Source organism: Varroa jacobsoni, unplaced genomic scaffold, assembly GCF_002532875.2.
Source record: "Varroa jacobsoni isolate VJ856 unplaced genomic scaffold, vjacob_1.0 scaffold_502, whole genome shotgun sequence".
Lineage (NCBI taxonomy): Eukaryota > Metazoa > Arthropoda > Arachnida > Mesostigmata > Varroidae > Varroa > Varroa jacobsoni.
The window spans coordinates 129,954-150,212 of NW_019213404.1; the positions used below are offsets into that span (position 1 = coordinate 129,954).

Genomic DNA, 20,259 nt, shown 5'->3' on the forward strand with positions numbered 1-20,259 from the left:
TATACAGCTTAGTAGTTTTGGTAGCTTAGGTTCAAGTGTCGAGTGTATATATATGCATGTCTAAAGTGTGTTTCGTTTGGATCTTTGACGGGATGTCTATTGTAGCATGCATGCCTTCATCCGTTAATACCACAATAAAGCCAGTCAGTCCCTTCTAACACAAGGCAAAGCCATCCTGGCGTAAGAGAGTGTGGCTTCATCGAAATGTTCGCCGTCGAAAAACTTCACGGTGGAAAAAACTTTTTGCCCCAAAATAGATGACGTCCGCTATTATCAGTTTTGACGCTGCTTCTGAAATATCTAAAGAATATTTGCATGAGGCAAAGTAACGAATTCACAATAGGGTTTTAAACTTAAATATCTCAGAAAGAATTAAATCGAGAACCATTTTTGATACACCTGGATTATTTATATTGCAATGATCGGCAATTTCCAAGGGCAGAATATCAGTTGCAAATTCGCCCGTTCAGATAAATTCTAACGATAAGTTTTTTCCAGGTGTTTTTGCTTCTTTGAATGTTGGCTATTTTACACAATTTTACAGTTTTAAAACTTTCGGCCCGCTATCAGGGCAAAATTTAATTTCGTTAGATTTCTTTAGATGCGACGTAATTGAACGGTACTAGGCGGCAGCAATCCTCCGCTTTGTAATGTCATTTGAGGTACAATTAGTATCAAAAAGATATATGGATAGCAAAAAAGAAAGATTATTTTAAATAGTTTTTTTGTTTTGTTTTTTTTATGATAACCGTCTTTCTAATTAATGCATAGAATATATACGCACCATGTTGTTAGATCTAGATCGTAAATAGCCCAAACCCCAGTGGGTCTGAAGGAGAGGGTCTGAAGGAGATGTTAAATATTATTTAGCGAACATTATTAAATCATTCCTAGAGAATTTCGATCGATTTCAAAGTGCCCGCTTCCAATAGAGAAATATTGTATTATTCTCTCCGGATCGTTTCCGATGATTGATACCATGCGAAAACTTGGTGATATGAGAAAGACAATTAAGGATTCATCAAATAAGATTCGGTAAACGGCTTCTCTCATCGACACTTCTGATCCAACAGTACAACTATATGTATCCCGATTCCGTCTTGAAGTGTTCTAGTGTTACGTAGAATTGTGTGCTTTACAGCCTCTATTGGTAGAGCACTTTTGACCCATAGCAGACTTAGCCGTTTAATACTTAGCTTATATTTATGAGGTTCAGAGATTTCATTTGCTAGCGTGTATGGCATGACGCCGGCTAGAAACCCTTGGTTATAATGGCGGCTTCCTATACGGGCGAAGAAGCGCTCGGTATATGAAGCTAATGTAACTCTGTCCTGCTTCGGGAAAAGGCCACGCATTACTTTTAGCAGTTGGCTTTATAAGAGAAGATGTCTCACGCGTTTATGACACACATAACTGCGTGTGCCACTGTACAAGCTGTATTGTCCTTGATAGATATATAGATATTGAACAGTGATGCCATTGTGTACCACACACCTTTTAGCTTCGAGATGAACAATGGCTTGAGCGTATCAACTACGCTTTGGAAATCTCTAGAACACTCTTCATTTGCTTTAACAGCACGAAGCGTTCAAAAAAATAAGGCGTTCTTCAACGCATTTCGTTAAATGGATTTATTTACGGGCTATTTAGTATTGTCTTAATTTAATCATTTTTTTTAGACGTTTTAGAAGAGATGGTCTAGCTAAACTTACATAATGGTGACAACTATTAAGACGTATTTGATTTTGGTAAGTGTGTACATTATACGTATGTAACGGCAAGGCAGTACCATAACTTCCTTAGTCGTCAAAAAGCACCATCTGTAGTGATGTCCGAAACCAGTGATTAGAAATAGATTTTAGTTTTCGCGTAAAACCGCCAAGAATATTGCAAAAGAAGGCATTGTACTTGCTAGCTGACTGATGCCTCTAGTTTTCAAATGTGCTTGTTACTTAGAAAGTGAATAACTTGAAAGTTTAAGTCTACGAGGGAAGAAATCTGGTACTTATCTTATTTCATTCGTGTCCTGTAACCCAAGTAGATTATCTAGGTTAAATAGGCACTGTGTCTAGAGGCAAATCATAACCTCGCGTATCCATTCCGAGCCAGCCACATTGTCTAATAGGAAGGGGTCGTAACACTGCTTGCTTTGCTATACACCCATTTCTTAAACAAACAATGGATCCTAAATCCAGCTAACAAATCACATCGACGAATAAGACGCAAACCCTTTCATCAAATGAACAAACTATTGTAGACACTCTGCAAGTAGTTTTTGCAGAGCTTCATATATTGGCTATGCAATTAACTTCGTTCCTAAATGAAGCATTCAAGTTTTCAATGTGGCGAAAGAAATCTTTATTTAGGGTGCTCATGGAGATTACACTAGTAAGGAATAATAATAAAGCATGTTTTTCCATAAAATAATCCATGCGCTCAAAAGGACTGTAATAGAACATTTCTATGGTAAGGCTGCCTACGTTAGCTGTTCGAAACGCATATGTGAGGTCATGTTTTTGTCTTTCTGATAAAATGGTTTCTGATACTGTGCAAAATGAGAGTGCAAATGCTTGATGGTTACCTAGATTTGGTTGTGGGTTATTATTCTAAACAACGGGACGCCTCCGTTTAAGGGGTTCCGATTCATTTGGGTAACATTTTTCTAAGAAATCGAGGAAAACCTGCTGCTTTGGCATCACAGGTTCGTCAAGAATGCTACTGGCCTGTCGTTTTTACTTTTCCTAGTCCTTTGCCGCGTTCGCTCATCTAGCAAGAACTAAGTTCCTCATGGTTTACGCTAGCAAAAAACTGATCCCCTTCCCGAATGACGGGCATCCCCGGTAGGATAAATAATCTTGCGAGTTCCAATCTATCCACAACACCATGTATACACAATTCTGTTTCTAAGACGCTATATCTTTTCTAGGTAGAAGCCGCTTTAAATTTCTATTTTTGCCAGAATATCGATTCTTTAATCAGAATTTTTCCGGGGTGCAAAAGTGTCTGGGTATCGCATTTTCGGAGTGGTGAAAGCCCATGTAAGCATATGAATACGTGGAGTATCTATACAAGAATTTAAAACCACGGGGGCAATTACTCTATACTAATTCTAAGCGTTATGGCTAATAGAATTAACCTAAAAAAAACCTTCCATGACGCTTAGTATCGTAAAGGTAGGTGGCTTTCTCAGCATTGTTGTGGCAACGCAATCCTTGAGAAAATGACCCAAGGGTGCAGCGTTTGACCAAACTCTGTGATAAAGCTTTCCGTTGCAATACATGCAAAAGGACCCGATGTAAACACTTAAATGATGAGATTTCATCGCTCCCAGTTCATATATAGAAAACGCGCAATGGTAGGGATATGTGCGAGTGTCTTTGGCTGGCCTTTGGCAGGCACAAGGAAAATGAAAGACGCTTCTGGCTACTGCATCATGTAGATAGCAAAACACATCAGATTCTCGCCAGATTCAACTACCTATAGCTTCGTGAGGGTATAAACACTCTCCGTCACTTTGACGTTATTTCAGTGCTGTTCGAGGTTTAAATATGTAAGCGTAGAGACACGCTTCGGGCTCAGGTACGATCGCACAATTGAGATGGGCCGCAAATAGCCTTAACAACGGATATAAATGTTATCATTAGGCAATACAGAACTAACAGAAAATATCCAAGAGGCCCTCAAAAAACTTCTTAAAAGCATACAGAAATGATGAGCCATGCACTTTGTAACCCACAAACGCTATATTACGGAGCTTTACTTATCACACGTTCTTACCCTGAACGGGGCATTTTCCATCTACGTATAAGCGTGAAAGTTCAATAAAATGCAACTCGTTCAGCAAGTTGTAAATAACAACTACACTTACAATTAAAAGCATCAACAACGAGAGGTGTTATATTAAGGTCAAATGAGAAGAAACTATGTCACGAACGAGACAATTCTTATTTGTATTGTGTTTGAACTGTACTCTCTACCGCGCTTGTTGATATTACGATAAGTTCCTACCGTCCCATGCAACCAAAAACCGCTGCTCGCCTTTTTACAGCCACTGACAAATACGAGACTTTAATGTTAAGTCTAGCTCTGTCGACCATCTCGGTTTTTTACCTCTTCAAAATTGCGCTATTTACTTACTTCTATCGTGTTAGAGATCCTTGTTAGTTGAAAGGAGCGAGAAGAGCTAGGCCTAATGAATGCAACAGCAATAAAAACATGTAGTACTGTAAAAATGATACTACAAGTAAACGTAATCCGCAGTCATTTTTAGCAGTTAGCGAGCGACTCGCGTGAGCAATCTTGCTAAAATACGTTTCTTAAAAATCCTCAAATAGAATCGTACGATAACATGGATCGATAAGCAAAAAGGCAAGCTTGATTTTTTCGTTTGTTGCATCTATTGAAAACCCCAAACACACGGTAGGCCCCAACATCAATCGGATCATCTAACCGGCTATACTCCTTTGAAACTAGACTCTGTCTATATTGATTAATCCCCGGCTTGTAATATCTCAAATGTTATCCAGTGTAGTCCTTTATTCGGAACAGATCAGTGAAAGTCGCTATCTCTACATATAGATACAATGATTACATGTAAGTTAATTAGCACCACTTAACAGAAACACAGTTAGATATTTTATGTTAAACTTATATATGTAAATGTATGTATTATATGTAAAACCATATAACAGACGAATACAAAATTTACTAGATACAAGTTCACCTTCTGACCTATAAGATTCCATCTGCGCGCAAAAAATCATCTCATTAAATGAACAAGCATTACTATCGTTCACTTCTCGGGAATAACTGGCTCAGAACCTGGAGATAGCCTGGATACTGAATCAAACTGAAGTAACTTTAATATTTTCGTACGTATCTAGACACAGAGACTCTCGTTCGTGAGGTTAACCATCATACGTACGATGATCAATTACGAAAATATCTTCCCAACGCAATAGTTATAAGCTCCCAGGACTCATGAAATAATAAGAGAAACTTCTAAAAAAAATCGCTGCGGTGAAACACTGTGCATCTTCAATTCACATGTCGCACGGTGTCACCGGCATAACTACGCATAGCCACGATGAGGAGCTGACGATGGGCACGAGTTAGTACGCTGCAACGCGGCACATTTGCAGCAGTAATTGGTTAACGTTTGTCGCGAATGGAGCGCAATGCGCAGCACCGAAAAACAAGAAGACTTTCCTCAGGATCGTTTTGGATAGATACTAGGCCGATCTGATCCCTAGGACTATGATAGGCGAGCGGTTTGCTGAGCTCTGCAATTTAGGGGAACGTGGTCGAATGCCGAAACAAAACGTACCAATCAGGTCAATTATTTGACCAAGTTAAGTTCCCATCTTTGCGGCAGACCAAACTCAATCACATGTGTGTTTGTAGCAATAGTCCCCAACCCCGCTGCCACGAGGGCTGACAACGAGAGCTCGCCATGTGCCCCGCACACACTGGCACAGGCGACAATGGAGAGATACGAAGTTGGCGATTTAGCCCAGGCTTACCTACCCCACACCCCACTGGTTTTACCAGCTTGTGGCACATTTTGCTCGTTCGCCCGCCCGCTTTCTACTCTCAACGATCATGTCAGAGGAGCGGCTGTTGATAGCTCCTCAGACCGTGAAGAGCAGTCGCTCATGTTCTCCTCATCGTTCCTTCGGAAGGCACTTCAACTTGAAACCAGAAGCTTATAATTTAATTATATTTGCCCTCACATTCGTCACAATTAGCGGGGTAGACGATGTAAATGGTGCGGCCAAAGGCCACTAGTTAGTGAAAAAGTGTTTCGCCTACGGAGCCCGTAAGTCTACTCTGTTGTGTATCTCCTATTTTGTCCTTACAACGGATTTTTAGCTGACATGGTCCATAGCAGCAGACGTAGTTGCTCTTCATCGGCTAACGTTGCGCATATATAAGGCATTATTGAGCATGATCGAAGCATAATATTTTTTGATTCATATTGTTTGGTTTGTTGCTCACCATAAAGATTGAAATTTGCGCTTTTTAGGCGACCAGTCAATCAACGTTTGCGACTACCTTAAAAAGGTATTCATTTTCGCAAAAGAACGCGTTTGTATTTTCTTTGCCTAACTACTTTTATAGGACATATCTACCTAACTAAAACGTTAAAACGTATGCGGTCCTTATAGTCAACATTAAAACATTTTTTCAGGTAGCTATTGTTCATTAGAATGAATGTAATGGAAATTCCTTTTAAAATATGGTCGAATTTTGTTGATTTGACTGATATGGAAAACGACATGTCCTCTACAGTATCTCCTTGCTCGGCTTAACTATTCCTTCGATATATGTGCTTGATTTTTCATGGCTGGCATACGAAGGAATATACGGATTCTATAAATCGGTATGGCCAGAAGCACGACTATAAAAAGAGAATCAGTGGAGTAAAGACTCTGGTCAAGTTGGCGTCTAGCCGAGCATGTAATATATGTTGAAGAAAGGCCCCACTCTATGCTAGGCCATTTATAATATTCTAGGTACGTCGATTTTCAAGTGGCTTTAGATAGCATGAATTAAAAGAGCTATCCATTTGATAGGTATTTGCTAGCAAACTTGCGTTTAAGGGCTTTTCAAGACCAAAGTAACATAAAGCCTTAACGAAAAGTTTTGTGTCCTCATCGATTGGACAAAACACCGATCGATTTTGGCGGACATCCAAAAATATATGGTCAAAAATTCTACAAGGACAACGTTTACCCGAATCGGTGTAGTGCTAGAAGTACGTTAGGTACATGACTCAACCAGTATTTTAGCCACAGCCACTCTTTCTACTGCCTCCATTTTCTAAAAACTCTCATAATTTTGTTGTAACACTCTCTCTTTGTTCCTTTGAGCGACTGACTTTTACAAATAGAACGCAATTTAGGATTTCATTTTTAGTCAGGTATTCCAACATTTAAATTCACTCTCTGTGGCTCTAATAACAAAAAGTTGGTGATCAAAACTTTTGCTAAACGTTCCCAAGCTCTGGAAATTTAAGTAAGGATTCTCCTAATTTCTCTGGGGCAGGAAGAATAGCGTATTTTGGAAAACAGGCTTCCCTTTATGCAGCGACTGCTGTTTCCGGTATCGTTACTTCGTTCGTGCTCCCATATGATGTATGGCTCGCGAGCAACCAGATCTATGTAAACCTAATTACTAAATAGGCATTCCATCATGTAAAAGGAAACTTAGAAGCAAATATTTGTGGTTCAAGGGTAAACGAGATCTGCTCTATTTTTAAGATAGATTCGGCCGTTCTTTTAAACTGTAAGTAAAAATATGCCAAAGCAATCCCTATGCAAGCGCGTCAATGTCAGACTTACAAGAACTGCGTCGGACGACAGGTCGGAATCGTTTCCTGCTTGAAATCAATGCACGCAGTGGCGAATTGGAGACATGTCAATCAACACTCCGCCAGCTGAAGGCACATACTTATGTACGCAATGAAAACGTGTGGTACCATAGTTGGTCCAAAAAGTCTCGCCCTAGGTTTTGAACGCTAGCTTTTCGGAAAGAACGTTGACAACCAGTTATGAGCTGAACAAACGTTGCTACGTATCCATATTCACGTATATTGGCTGACATCTTCTGCGCAAACGGGCTCACAGCATTGATACACATATAGGCTCGTATACACTCACAAGTAGTAATAGTTTCTGCTCTGGTCGCAACGAATAGCAGCATTGAAAGTTCGCTGCTAATTACATTAGTATAGCGTTCAGTTTTCTAGCACGGGGATAATCCCTATGTGAGTGTTATGTCTGCGGCGGGGAAGTTGTGCAGGGCTACATTGCCAAAAGGTGTTGAAGCTCTGAGCCAACATCACTCTGACGGTAGGATTTTTGTTGTGATGTGATGACATCCATAAAGCACTCTGACCGACTAAAATACCAGCTCCATCTGGGTATTCCAACTGGGCCCGTTTTTACCCGCATGAAGAGCTAGACTGTAGCAACGACGAACGGGACGTTGAACAAGGAAGCTAAAATTCTATTTCCTGATCACAGTAAATAATAAGTATCAGTTAAATCATACTTTAGAGAAACGGTTGCTGCAAATATTATACATGATAATGCCCCTGGTTTAACATGCAGAAGCTTCATGTGAAAATCATTGCATGTCACTGTGGAGTCTCATTTGTCGTGAGGCATAATTAGGCCACAAGTAAGGGATTCAGTCTCCTAGATCTTTTATAACTCCATTCTATTTAAGCCTACGTAGATAAAGAGGAAGTATAATTGTCCATATATTGGCTTAGTTTACGGAAACGTCTTTATACGCCTCTCGGGCACTTAATAAATGGCTGACCTTTTACTTTAACCCAGAAATATGATTAATAGCAGTGCATTTTTGTACAATCACGTTCATTCGTGACTAAATTTTATAGTTTGGCTAAGGTGCTCGATATATTCTATATATATATATATATATATATATATATATATAATAGGCAATATTTTTCCTTTTAAGCCTTGGCTGTTAACTTTGTGTTGTGTCTATCCTTATAATGAATCTTGTATCGAGTTAATTTATCCTACTTTTTTGTTGAAAATGCGATACTACATGGCAGTACTATGAAACTGATAGAACGAAAACGCTACCAAAACGAGTTGTTTTGCAATTAGATCGTTTATACGCACTAACTAATGGCGTATACGTTGTTCTTCATCTATGCAAGTCTTTGTTTTTTGACATCATCCATCACATTTCGGAATACATGTTGAAATTCTAATAATTTGTTCCATTGCTCAGCTTCGTTTTAATCAATTACACCGGTTGAAATCGAAGACATAAAAATGAAGGACGAATCTGATCACCGGACAAGGGGCAACAGTATTTTTTCAATGTTAGTATCTAGTAGATAAGCTAGTCGTAGCATAATCACTCTGGCTGTCACCGGATCATCATCATCAGAAAAGATTAGGTACCAGAATCCGATAAGTTTCTTTGCAGTCAGCGAACGAAATAATTGCATTTGTTAATTACGACCGCAATACATTGTTGTAGTAGCGGTGCGTACGTTGTTGCCCTGATCTCTGATCGGCGATACGGCACACCAACGGGTACTGTCGAGCGACGGGGCACTTATTAAACAGAGAATATGTCCTTACGCGACGCTGGATAAGATAAACAGCGCACTATATTCACCGATATCTGCCACTAATTCTCCGAATCGTGGACAAGCGCAGCAGCGAACAAATGTAAATGCATATAATCCCGAAATACAACGGAAGCAGAAGGGAACAAACAAAAGATCCTAGCAGTTTACCGGCTGTACAGTATAAACTACACTAATTGTTCCTTAGCCAACCATTGGCAAGAACAGGTGAGACGATCCAAGGAGTGACGCAAGGAAGCAGGTCACGTACCTCCGACGAACTCAGGCACCAGTCAACAACAAGGCCACCTCGACCTTCATCTGCTGTGTATTTCTTCACCTGACAGGTTCCCGGCGGGAGTAACTGAGGCTTCTCCTCACTTTGGCTAATATCTGACCGTTTGTGGGAGCTTGATTAGGTCCGCTGTGTAACAGACACCTCCGGAACTATCCAAACCCAGCAACGGCAGTAGCGGTTCAACCCGAAAGGAGATGGGCGAATATCGCGTGATGTTCGTTCGCGCCATAATATACTCCGCCGCTTCGTTCTACATCCTCGATATGTGAAAGTATAGTTGGTTGACTGTCTAGTCGTTGCGTGATATCAGCTGCGCCGCTCCAGCCGCAATGGTCCCTTGTTACCAGGACCGCATCAAGCTTCCGCGGACAGATACAGTTAATAACAGATAAAAATGGTTGTAAACAAGTGGTACCATAAGAGCTTTTATCGCGGGATCATCTTAAAATCGAGTTGACCGGATGCAATGCGATAACGGGCAAAATTATAGAACAAATGATGCCAGACTAGGGGGCCTAGACTAACGCGCTTTGCGTTCAGTTTTAATAAGTACAGCGAAGCAAAGTGAGCATATCTAAGATAGGCAAAAAAAACCTATAATTAAATGTACTATTATTATATCATAAGCATCTACGTGTGTAGCGGAAATAGGTCTCCATCGGGAGAAGGTTTAATTGATCCTCATCACTACTTCCAGCTCAAAACAAAACAATCGGCCAAATTCGGATCGATTCGTATGAATGTCTAATTTTAACCTTGACAACTTCAAGGACGGGGGCTATGCTTAATGGTACTTGACGCGGGCCACAGGTACGTGTTTCACGGCTCAGCATTTTCGGTCATCTTAAAATAATCACGTTTTGTTTTCGTTCGAAGGACTTGCTTGGCCTCAGTAGGACTAGAAGATACAACATCAGAGGGAAGAACTTGCTTTCAGTTCACAGTATACGTACTAGACAGTGTTGACGTTAGACTTTGTGATAATGACAATGTAGAGGGTGCGGATGCAAGCTGACGAAAGGCGGAATATTCAAATGTTTGCTAATTGTACGCTTAGTTGGACATGGATTAAGCTTAAGGCAATATTCACAATAAATAGTAAGTAATTGTCCGCCTGATCTTGTGTCCACGCAGAAGGATATATCAGGAAGGAAAATCTCTAAATATTTAATCACTTTTAATTTGTCTGTTATTTTTTGCAAGCGAATACTAGATCGCTGCTGATCTGCATTATGGATATGGCGCAGCCGGGGGTTGGGAAACATTGCACGCTGACAGCCGGCCAACAGAAAATAAATAAATCGTTGTTATGTGTACTGCGTTAACGTTTTAGTTCTTTTACGTCGTCTATAGCACCGTTTTTCGTGAATTGAACCTTGAATTAGAGTTACCAATTTAAGGCTGATCAGCAGAAGAAGTGTCGGGTGAACGACATTTTTGCAGTAGCAAGACTATGCAGGATTAACACCTAGGAATCTAACAAATACGTAGGCGAAAAGTTTTAGAGGGGCACTACTTTTTTTGAGAAAGATAACAGTTGCCACCTTCGATGTAAACTAGATACTAATAGTAACATTGGCCACTATGCTAAGTTGTTCATTAATAACCACTGATTAACACACCAAATATGACACACGTATCTTAGTATGAATCTCCCATAAGAAGTCAGTGAATTTTACGGTCTGTATACTGACAAAACATACACTGTCACAGAAATGCGATAACGGTAATAATAAATACATACTAACAAACAGATTGCTGAGGTTCTTTAGGGCATCAAAAATAATTCGTGTCCCACATAGTACAGCGTCATTGGATACGTTACGACCGCGCGTCATTTGCGTACCTAGGCTGACCGTCAGTGGCCTTCACAATGATCATCGACCTTTTATCGGGTTTCATTCTATAGCAAACGTACGGTTGCCAATCGAAAATTCCAGGATAGATGCCTTTCACTGGAAACAAAATATCTGGGCCAAAATTCTATAACTGTCTCACAAGGACAATCCTTCGACGACATTTCATGAAGCTTTGGCGCACGCAAGTGAAACAAGGCCTATCAATGTTCTTGTGTACCCTTCGTTTTATTTTCAGTTGTCCTTTGTTGATGATAGTAGTAATAATAGGGGGAATCACTTGGTGACGCACCAAGGTAGACGATATCTGGTCACTGAAATCTCAAAAATGATGCACTAGTCAGATATATAGAGCTTACTTTCTTGATTAAGAATAAATTATCTATAATACTAATATATACAAATGGCCTATTTTATGGACAGCTTTTAACCTGCGGTGCTCATTCCAATCGTCTACCTGAAAATCTAACCTGAAAACAGTAAAAAATTTTTGTATTGGAGTCTTGTCATAGAAGAAGCGTTTTCGACCAACAGAAAGGGTGTCCTGTTTTATACGGCTGCTCAAAAAAAATATGTGAGTTTTCGAAATTAGGTTTCCATGGAGCGGTTATAACAATGAGCTTTGAACAAACAACACCCAACGCCCTATCCACGGTGTTTGTATTAATCAACTGTTGACAATACCAGATATCCCCGAGTGATGTAGTTCGAACTTCCTAGGCAATATCTAGAACTCGCCAGCTTTCTTAAACGACTGAATAGGCCATCTTGTTCTTTCGTGGACGCAAGAGGAAGATAGCAGGATGGTTATCGGCCTTAAAATACGACGGCATGTCCGTCTGTTAATTGAAACAAGCTTATATCTTCGACAAGCTTTCATCAATCGCTCTAAGGGGTTAGAATAGTTACACACTTGCCAGCCCGGTCCAAAGGAAATGTTGCTCATGGTTTACATACATTTTTTACAGCCATTTTTTTCACTTGTCCAGTCAACACAGTTTCTTAAAGGCACATGGTCCTCATCCCTTTGAGTGCATAAACACATGAGGAGCTCAAGAACAATACACTTAAGCCCGGGTGCAAGACGTTGTTGCCTTGTCAAAACAGTGCGCTCACAGCTGATGTCCGATAATGAGGGTCACGTCCTTATATTATTAATTATAACAAGCAAGCTTTCGAAAGAATGAGCCAGGACGGCGTTGAAACTTCGAAACGAACGCGATAGAAATGAACGCCAACAGATGGCTACAAACGTACGCTATCTTCGTCATTAAGAGGCGCATTATTTTATATAACAAATGGCTGCAATCAAAGAGGATTGACATGATCAAGCTGCAAAAGTAGGAGGCTGAAACAAGATTTATTGAAATTGAAATACAGAGGGATAACGGTTGTAGTAATGGCCGCGGATTAGGACAAAGTTTTGTGCAGGTTGATATTTTCAAGGTATCGCGCGACCTTGGGAGCTATGGTGGCCACTAACCAAATATTTGTTATGCGTAATAGGTTGACAGGTATTTCCAGAACAGCGTTTAATAAAAGTGGCCGGCACCGTAACGGAAAGGATTTTAAGGCTTGAAGGATGGCCAAAGATTGAAAAAAGACATCAACTACAACGATGAATCGGTGGCCTGATGACGCCATCATAGGCCATACGCTAACGTCGTACCATCAGATGCCGCTATACAATTCCAGGTATATCTGTCCTACTAGCCGTTAGCCTTTCTATTGGGGTGAAGATTGATGCAATTGCTATCTTTTGTCCTATCTTTCAGATATTGCTCTGTTTTTTTTAAACAAAGAGGTTTCTCAATAGGTTAAGTGCTTGTGTGATTGCCGCGTCGTTTCATAGGCCTATTGAAGAAACCTCAGATAAATTCAGCAAGACTCACTCGGATTAAGCCTCCAACGGAGCAGGCCCCTGATGTTAAATTGAAAAGTAGGTGGAGGTTCAGAGGACTTGTTCATATAGAATGGATAACTGATAATACTAAGTAAAAATCATCAAATGTATGTATTATACCTGTAACGATGTGTTTGTTAATGACTCGCTTTGAATAAGGCAACATATTTAATGATTTTAGCAAAAAATTAGATTTTTCAACTTGTACATTATTTTCAAACTTTTCTAAATATACTCTACGTGTTCACATCTACTACCTATGTAGTATGTGCGAAGTAGCCACTCATAAACGTAATGGCCGTTTTTGATGTTTAAGGCTTCCATTTTCTAGCGCTCTCTAGCATTTTTGCACCTGACTTCACCCACTTCGCGTTGTAGGTAAACGAAGGCTCGAGTCACCCACGACAGGTCTAGTCTACTTGATACGGTAAGCTATGCTAGGTGTAGCCTGGCAGCAGACAGGCGTATTCGGATGAAGTAAAAACTTGCTATTTAGAAGGCAATAGTGGCACGTAATAACAAATAGGCTTTGCCGACATTTGCTATTATTGATTTGTCCACTGCAGCAGTGACCATGTAAGATGAGTTGAAGCAAACTGCAGAGCTTACTGCAACGCTCTATCAAGTAACGTGTCCACAAATCCTATCTTTTAGTTAATCGACAGTCTGTAGCATCGTAAAAAGGTAAGTGGCTGTTCAAGAAACCGAAGCAGGTTTTAGTATATCATAAAACAACATCTACAATGGACAAAAGGCAATAGGCAAAAGGACAAAAGTAAATCGACGCCACCGAAACGTGCCACTCGTGTTAATCGGGTTGTTAACGGAGCAATTTCATGTTAACATATGATATACACAAGCACTGATTGTTCATAAGGATCTGAAGTACATGTCGTATACGAAGAGAGTAAAACAGATGCTGGCCGGGGGTAATAAAGACAAAGAAATTTGGCCAATATGCTTTGCTCCCCAAGTATTTCCGAAATGAGGCAGCGGGTCTTTTTTGATTTTCCGCTTTAAAAACGTTTTATTATCTATGGAAAACTACTTGTAGAGATTGCTAATTTAACCAGGGGGACGCGGAGGAAACTAAATTTTCAGCAAAAAAAATCTCATGTTCTGAACGTGAAGGGGATGACGTCATGACAGGGCATTTTTAGTAAAATACCAACGCACCACCAAAGAAGTCTATCTACATGTTTTATAAACTATTAATTGTTTTATAAACCATGAATAGCTCAATATCTAGAGAAGCCGTACGCCGTATAGCCCAGATTGAAATTCGATGGAACTATGTAGCATCATTGAACAGAAGTTTCAACACGACAACGTCCACCCGCTCTTTTTCGGTGCCGCTTGTCAAAAAAGCATTCGCAGAATTGCTGCGAAGACGTTTGAGTCGAACTTGTGGGCGATTCACGCTCGGAATTAAACGGAACTTATCTGTATAAACGTGACCCTCTTTATCATTCGCAGAAGAAACAAACATCCATTTCTAATTAGGCAGGATTTTGAAAACAACACGAAAGGGTTCCACCTTAAATCAATCACCCTATGTTTGCCTCGTGTAAGCTAGACCTTTTATATTTATCGAAATTGTGCATATGGTATATTGTTCCTTTAACGCATAGGCTGGGCGAACTCTAAAGCACATGGATCCATTGTAATGATTCGGGCAAATGTTATATATCACAATTTAAACTTCTAGCTAAAAATATTGTAAATTTAACATTTTAGATGTTATGTTAATATATGTGTTAATTTTACTCCGCTGGAAGCGTGTTTTTGCAGCTTCTTCCTATGATAACGATTTTTCACGTGAGTGAAGATAAAACAGCACGGATCAAACAAATCATAGTTCCTTAGGCGTTTTATCCAAAAAAAAAAAAAAAACACATCTATTGGCCACAGACTGAGCTCTTAGAACTAGACGCAGCTCGTTTATGATTTAACTCGTTAGATGTGTCAGTAAATTTTCTAATTTAATTAGATCTCCTCTCTAATGCGCTATCGCGTACCGATCCCGATATAACAGTCCTCTTATATTCGATAAAACCTCTAGGCTCAAGTAGCAAAATCAGAATAAACACGTAATTCGTACAAATAGGTTGCTTTTGTACTAATAACCTATAAATTACTATGAACGGCATAATTAAACAGCTATCATTAGAAGGTCTTTCTTTCCTCGTGCTTGAGCCTTCGTGCGTGCCTCGAGACAGACCCGGCTTATAGTAGGGATTACATTTTAAGCACATTTATGCACGATCATCATCAAAGAAAATGACGAAACGAATCTGTTACAACAGGTCTAAAATATTATTGTTGGCTAAGACAGTTGGATCAGACAGTGACTGACGTATGCAATAGTTGCATTTCTCTGTTTCTTGTACAATAAGTACTAGCTCATCCTTCTTACTTTTCAACTAGTATTTTAATGGAAGTTCTGCTATTTAGATGGGAGCGATTTGTTTTACCGCTATAAATATTTGGCAGTCTTCGGATCGGATTGCTTAATGTGGAGATTGTTAGCCATTTTCAGTTGTTGACCTCAGCCGTAATCCTTGAACGAGGACTCAAAGCAGACATAGATTATACCCACAGTAAGCAATCGAAGCCGGGTATTTACTTTAGGGTCATATCGTGTCGGGGCACTGCATCCACCCACTGATGTAACTCTCTATAGAAGGTTCATTTTTCATTACAAGTCATTGTTCGATCGAAGAATCACTCACCGTTGGAAGCGTATTCGTTTACTCGCGCATTATTCCGTATTTGACCTTTTTACTTCGGCGTATGCGAACAATTATGTTATTTTTACGTATTTTAAGCCTCAGTGCTGGCATCCGTACGTTTCGAAGAAGGTCGAGGGCTCCACCACAGCTCCTAACACTTGGTTCGTTTCCAGAAACCTACTTTTGAACAGGGGATTTTTTTTCCTATTTGTTTAACTTATCGGCTCACTGTAAAAAGGTTCACTTTATACGAGGCTAATACGGCAAGATCTCCCCGTCGCTGTGGTTCCTGAATGAACTCACATTTGTAGACCACTCGAATTTTCAGATTTTTCATGGCGCACCGCCACGGAACTCACCAGCTAGAGGTCCCACTAGCGATATTCGGACACAGAATATACGAGCCCTTCAAGTACCAAAAGTTTGGCAAAATGTCGCACCGTTATGGAATAGCTCCACCGAACGACCACTATTCAGTGAGTCGTACCGATGACCTTGTGCGCCAATCAGAGTCATACGCTTCGTACAACCTAGCATCGTAGTATAAAAAAATTTGCTATTGAAGGATACTTTTGAAAACTCTATATTTGCTATATATTTACACATTGTTCCTAATTAGAATTTAGCGCTTGATCTAATGATTGACTAGCACTAAATAAATATTTAATGCGCATTTATTTAACCAGTGGACTTCACGCGGCCATTGCTTAAATGCAGCATGAAAAAATCCTCTCTAAAACATTGAAGTCAACATTATATCGTATGAAAATAGACGACTGAAGTGAAGATATTCTAAAGAACGAACCGCGTGTTGGTCGATGTGGACGCCGTGTATTTGCTACTGTATTTGTCGATTGGAACGTGTAACTTAGGGTGTCCCCTTTACATACGCCACAATGATCGCTTTGCTGGGGTTCTAATGCCCAAATCCACTATCGACATTTACTACCGATGTTGCCTAAAAATGCTATATTCGCATATAGAGACCGTTATTTAAAGGTTGGAAAATAGTTTGATAAATTAGTTGTCTATTGATAAATAACTATCCTTTTTGAGTGAGCTACCAAATGCGGGATTTGTTGAGGATGCATATATACATATATGACCTGATGACAGGCCCAAATATAAAATACTTCTTATGGGTCAATCTGCAAATATACATCTAAACAAAAACAGAGATTTTAACAATTTTTTTCACTTTGCTAGAACTGTCACTTCGTAACGGTGATGTTTATTAAATACAGCCGTCATTTGCCGCTCTCTCTATTTTCGGAACCCAATTACCTAACAAGTCGCGTTGAAACTATTCCATCTCCGCGAATATCTTCTTAATAGTGCCGAACGATATTCGTAAATATGTTGCTCAAACATGTAGGAAGAATTGTGTCGGAATTCAATTTTGGATTAACGGTGCCAGAAACGCAAGGACCCAAAAAGCCCAAGAAGTTCAAACGCCCTGAGTTATTTTATGCTGTTACCGTACAGATGTTGCCTTCGTCCCTTCCGTCGTCATGCAAAATAGCTAGTTTACCCAATTTAGTCATTTAAATCTGCTGTCAACGGAATCGTCAGCTCAATTGGTCGCCTTATGTAGCTTTTTTATTGTCAATTGTGGCATCTAGATGAACAGATACCGAGCTGTCGATACGAGCTTGTAATGACCTTTCTCGAATACAACCGATCGATGAAATTAGTTAGTGGTAGTAAGAACTAGACGGCCAAAAAATGTTGGTCTCTATAGAACTGTGCCTTTAGAGTTCCTGTTCGCCTCGTTCCAGGTCGTTTGGTGACGCTTCCACAGTTGTAATGCCTACGATGAACGAAAGCGGTCGTTTCTCGTCAGTGAGCCCATAGAGAATGTTCACACAAACACGTCACAATGTTTTTGTTATAATTCCATGACCTAATGCATACGTCGGATCGGGCCCTTACTTAGCCTTATATATCATATAGTATCACAGCGGTCTCACCTTCCTCAATCAACGTGGCGCCTTTTTCTGCCAACCGTAGATAAAGCTGTTGACGAAAGCAGGCCGGTTCTTAAGAAAAAGGACTTCAGGCTAATAGACATTTTACTTATTCAGACATTCGATCCGCCTCTGCTTATAGACATATTGGATGAGGGAATATTTCTGTTATGTACAGCATGGCAGGCGCATAGATGACAAAAACAACTTAGAATTGAACTTGAAAGGCTAGTTACGATTAAGTGAAAAATGAAATGTTACCGAACGTACAAAATTTTTCTGGCTATCGATAAATACGGCATTTGCAAAGAGGTTCCCATTAATAATAAGCTAAATTTCCAAATTGCCACTGCACTACTATTAACTACATTACTCTTTTTTTTTTTTATTTTTCAAATAGGACTATTTAAGTAATAAATAATCTATGTAATAAATAATCTAGCTATTAGAGCTTAGTGATTTTAATGGACTCTAGCTCGAGCGCACTGGTGATATCGTAACCCATATGATGAACGCATCTGTTGCGACCCTTTTTCCAACTTTTTATAGTTCTAAGTAATTGTAAGATCAACGCAAATTTATTTGCTGGAAAGCTCGATACGGAGATTCGAACCATTATAAAAATTAAAATATACTACATTTTTATTGAAATATATAACAAATGCTAGGATAGGCTACCATCACATCGACTCACTGGAACTCTAAGGCTTAACTGTTGTCGTCACGTTATCACAAAGCTGACTATTGCTATACTATAGCAATAAAACTGTACCAGATGACTCCCCGCATTACCTCATGAGTGAGAGTCGACATGTTCGGACATTTCTATTTCGAAAAATATTGACCTATCGCTTCGTAGCTGAGAAATCAAACAATCAAGTGATGTTTTCAACCCCTCATAGGCTAATACAAACTCATAATTACGTCTTTCCCGGATTCGATTGTTTCGTTTTGGATAAAACGGCCAAGCTACTCCATGATTGAGTCGGACGGCCTCCGGAGGATCAAGTCCCCATGAAGGTCCTCACTTCGACCACCATCAAGTGGAATCTAGTTATTGTTAACTTCCCTTTGTGACACACGAGTTTTTGCCAACTTAAAGACGCCACATGAGTATCTTCTGATAAACTTAACCTATCAAAGTTTCCTGATTAATTAACGTGTATTTTGGAATTTGCTGAACAGCTAATTCAGCAAATGGACAAAACTACTTCGATGTGCACCTTCAGTTTGTAGGTTGTTCTTTTTTTTTTTTTACTGGATCACTTCTTATCAACCTCTCGTCGTTATTATACATCGGTCAGTAGAGTTCCTGGTCTTGGTGGTTGTCTAGATTGTCTTGATTATGTAGGATTGCCCTACGCTCTTCTTTATTGTGAAGTTCTTTGATACATCGTGTAGATTTGTGTCTTCAAGGATTCGTTTTCCTTCAAATGCTAGAGCGCCAGCGTGATGCTTCACAGGTAGTGACAGCTATAGCTTTTTTTTAAACAATGTTATTTTGTCCCTGATTTCAAATTGTTTTTGCCGCGGCTTCCTTGTCATCAGACTTCGTAGCAATCGGTTTCGTTTTATTTCAGTAGACTGACTCCTTGATCACTTCGATTTCAACCACGAACACTTCCTTTGACAAACAATCACTGTGAGTTTTCTGATGTTATTTGAATTGACCAGCTGTTGAAGAAAAGCGTACCTTTCTTTATAGAAAATTTTTATATATGTTATATATATAGAAATTTATATCTGTTTATATATAGAAAGTTACCTAAAATTCAGCTTACCTCGAATGAAGAAACGAAACAAGATATTAGTGTATGTTTACATCGCAACAGTCTCCTGAAGACCTAGTGTATCTGATACTTCCATTTTACACAGATATACACACAAAGAACAGTTCTGTACGTGTGCGTGCATCTATCTATAGTCTATTGACTCAGCCTTCTTCTAGTCTGTCTGTTCTCTCTTATACTGACACACGCCACAGGCCAGCGATATATTTCGGTAGGGTCAGAGCCTTCACCATCTTTTGCTGTAGATATGTGGTTTGGCCATTTTCTAGGTAAGTGGTTTACTATTTTGTAAGTTCTGATCCTGTATTTTCCATTACTACGGATAGTTCCAAGATACCTGTTTTGGCACCTTGGAACCTATCTCAGTACCTATCGACCTATACTTGAGTTACCTGAAGTCCCCGACTGATGTCATATTATTATGGACACCTATGGGAGGGCAATACCTTCATAGAGCTTTATGCAAACGTACAGGACATGTATAGTGTGTCTTGCACATTGCCCCTTAAATCACTTAGTGTTGTATCTCCCTTGAATGTATCCCTCGAATCTGAAAGTTGTATCGGAAGAATAACTAACATTGTCAAACAACAAG

At 39.7% G+C, this 20,259-nt stretch overlaps 1 protein-coding gene across 2 annotated transcripts in view; it reads right to left on the bottom strand.

The window, feature by feature from the left end:
- Nucleotides 1-9,679, bottom strand: part of LOC111260991 (uncharacterized) — a 30,309-nt gene extending 20,630 nt beyond the window's left edge. The window contains exon 1 of one of the 2 annotated variants that reach the window (XM_022834135.2): nt 9,390-9,679. The gene's annotated coding sequence lies outside the window, so the exon portion shown is untranslated. Of the gene's footprint in view, nt 1-8,621; nt 9,346-9,389 lie in introns of those variants that run through there. The other variant, XM_086968528.1, reaches the window with a different exon arrangement.
- Nucleotides 9,680-20,259: the final 10,580 nt, after the last annotated feature.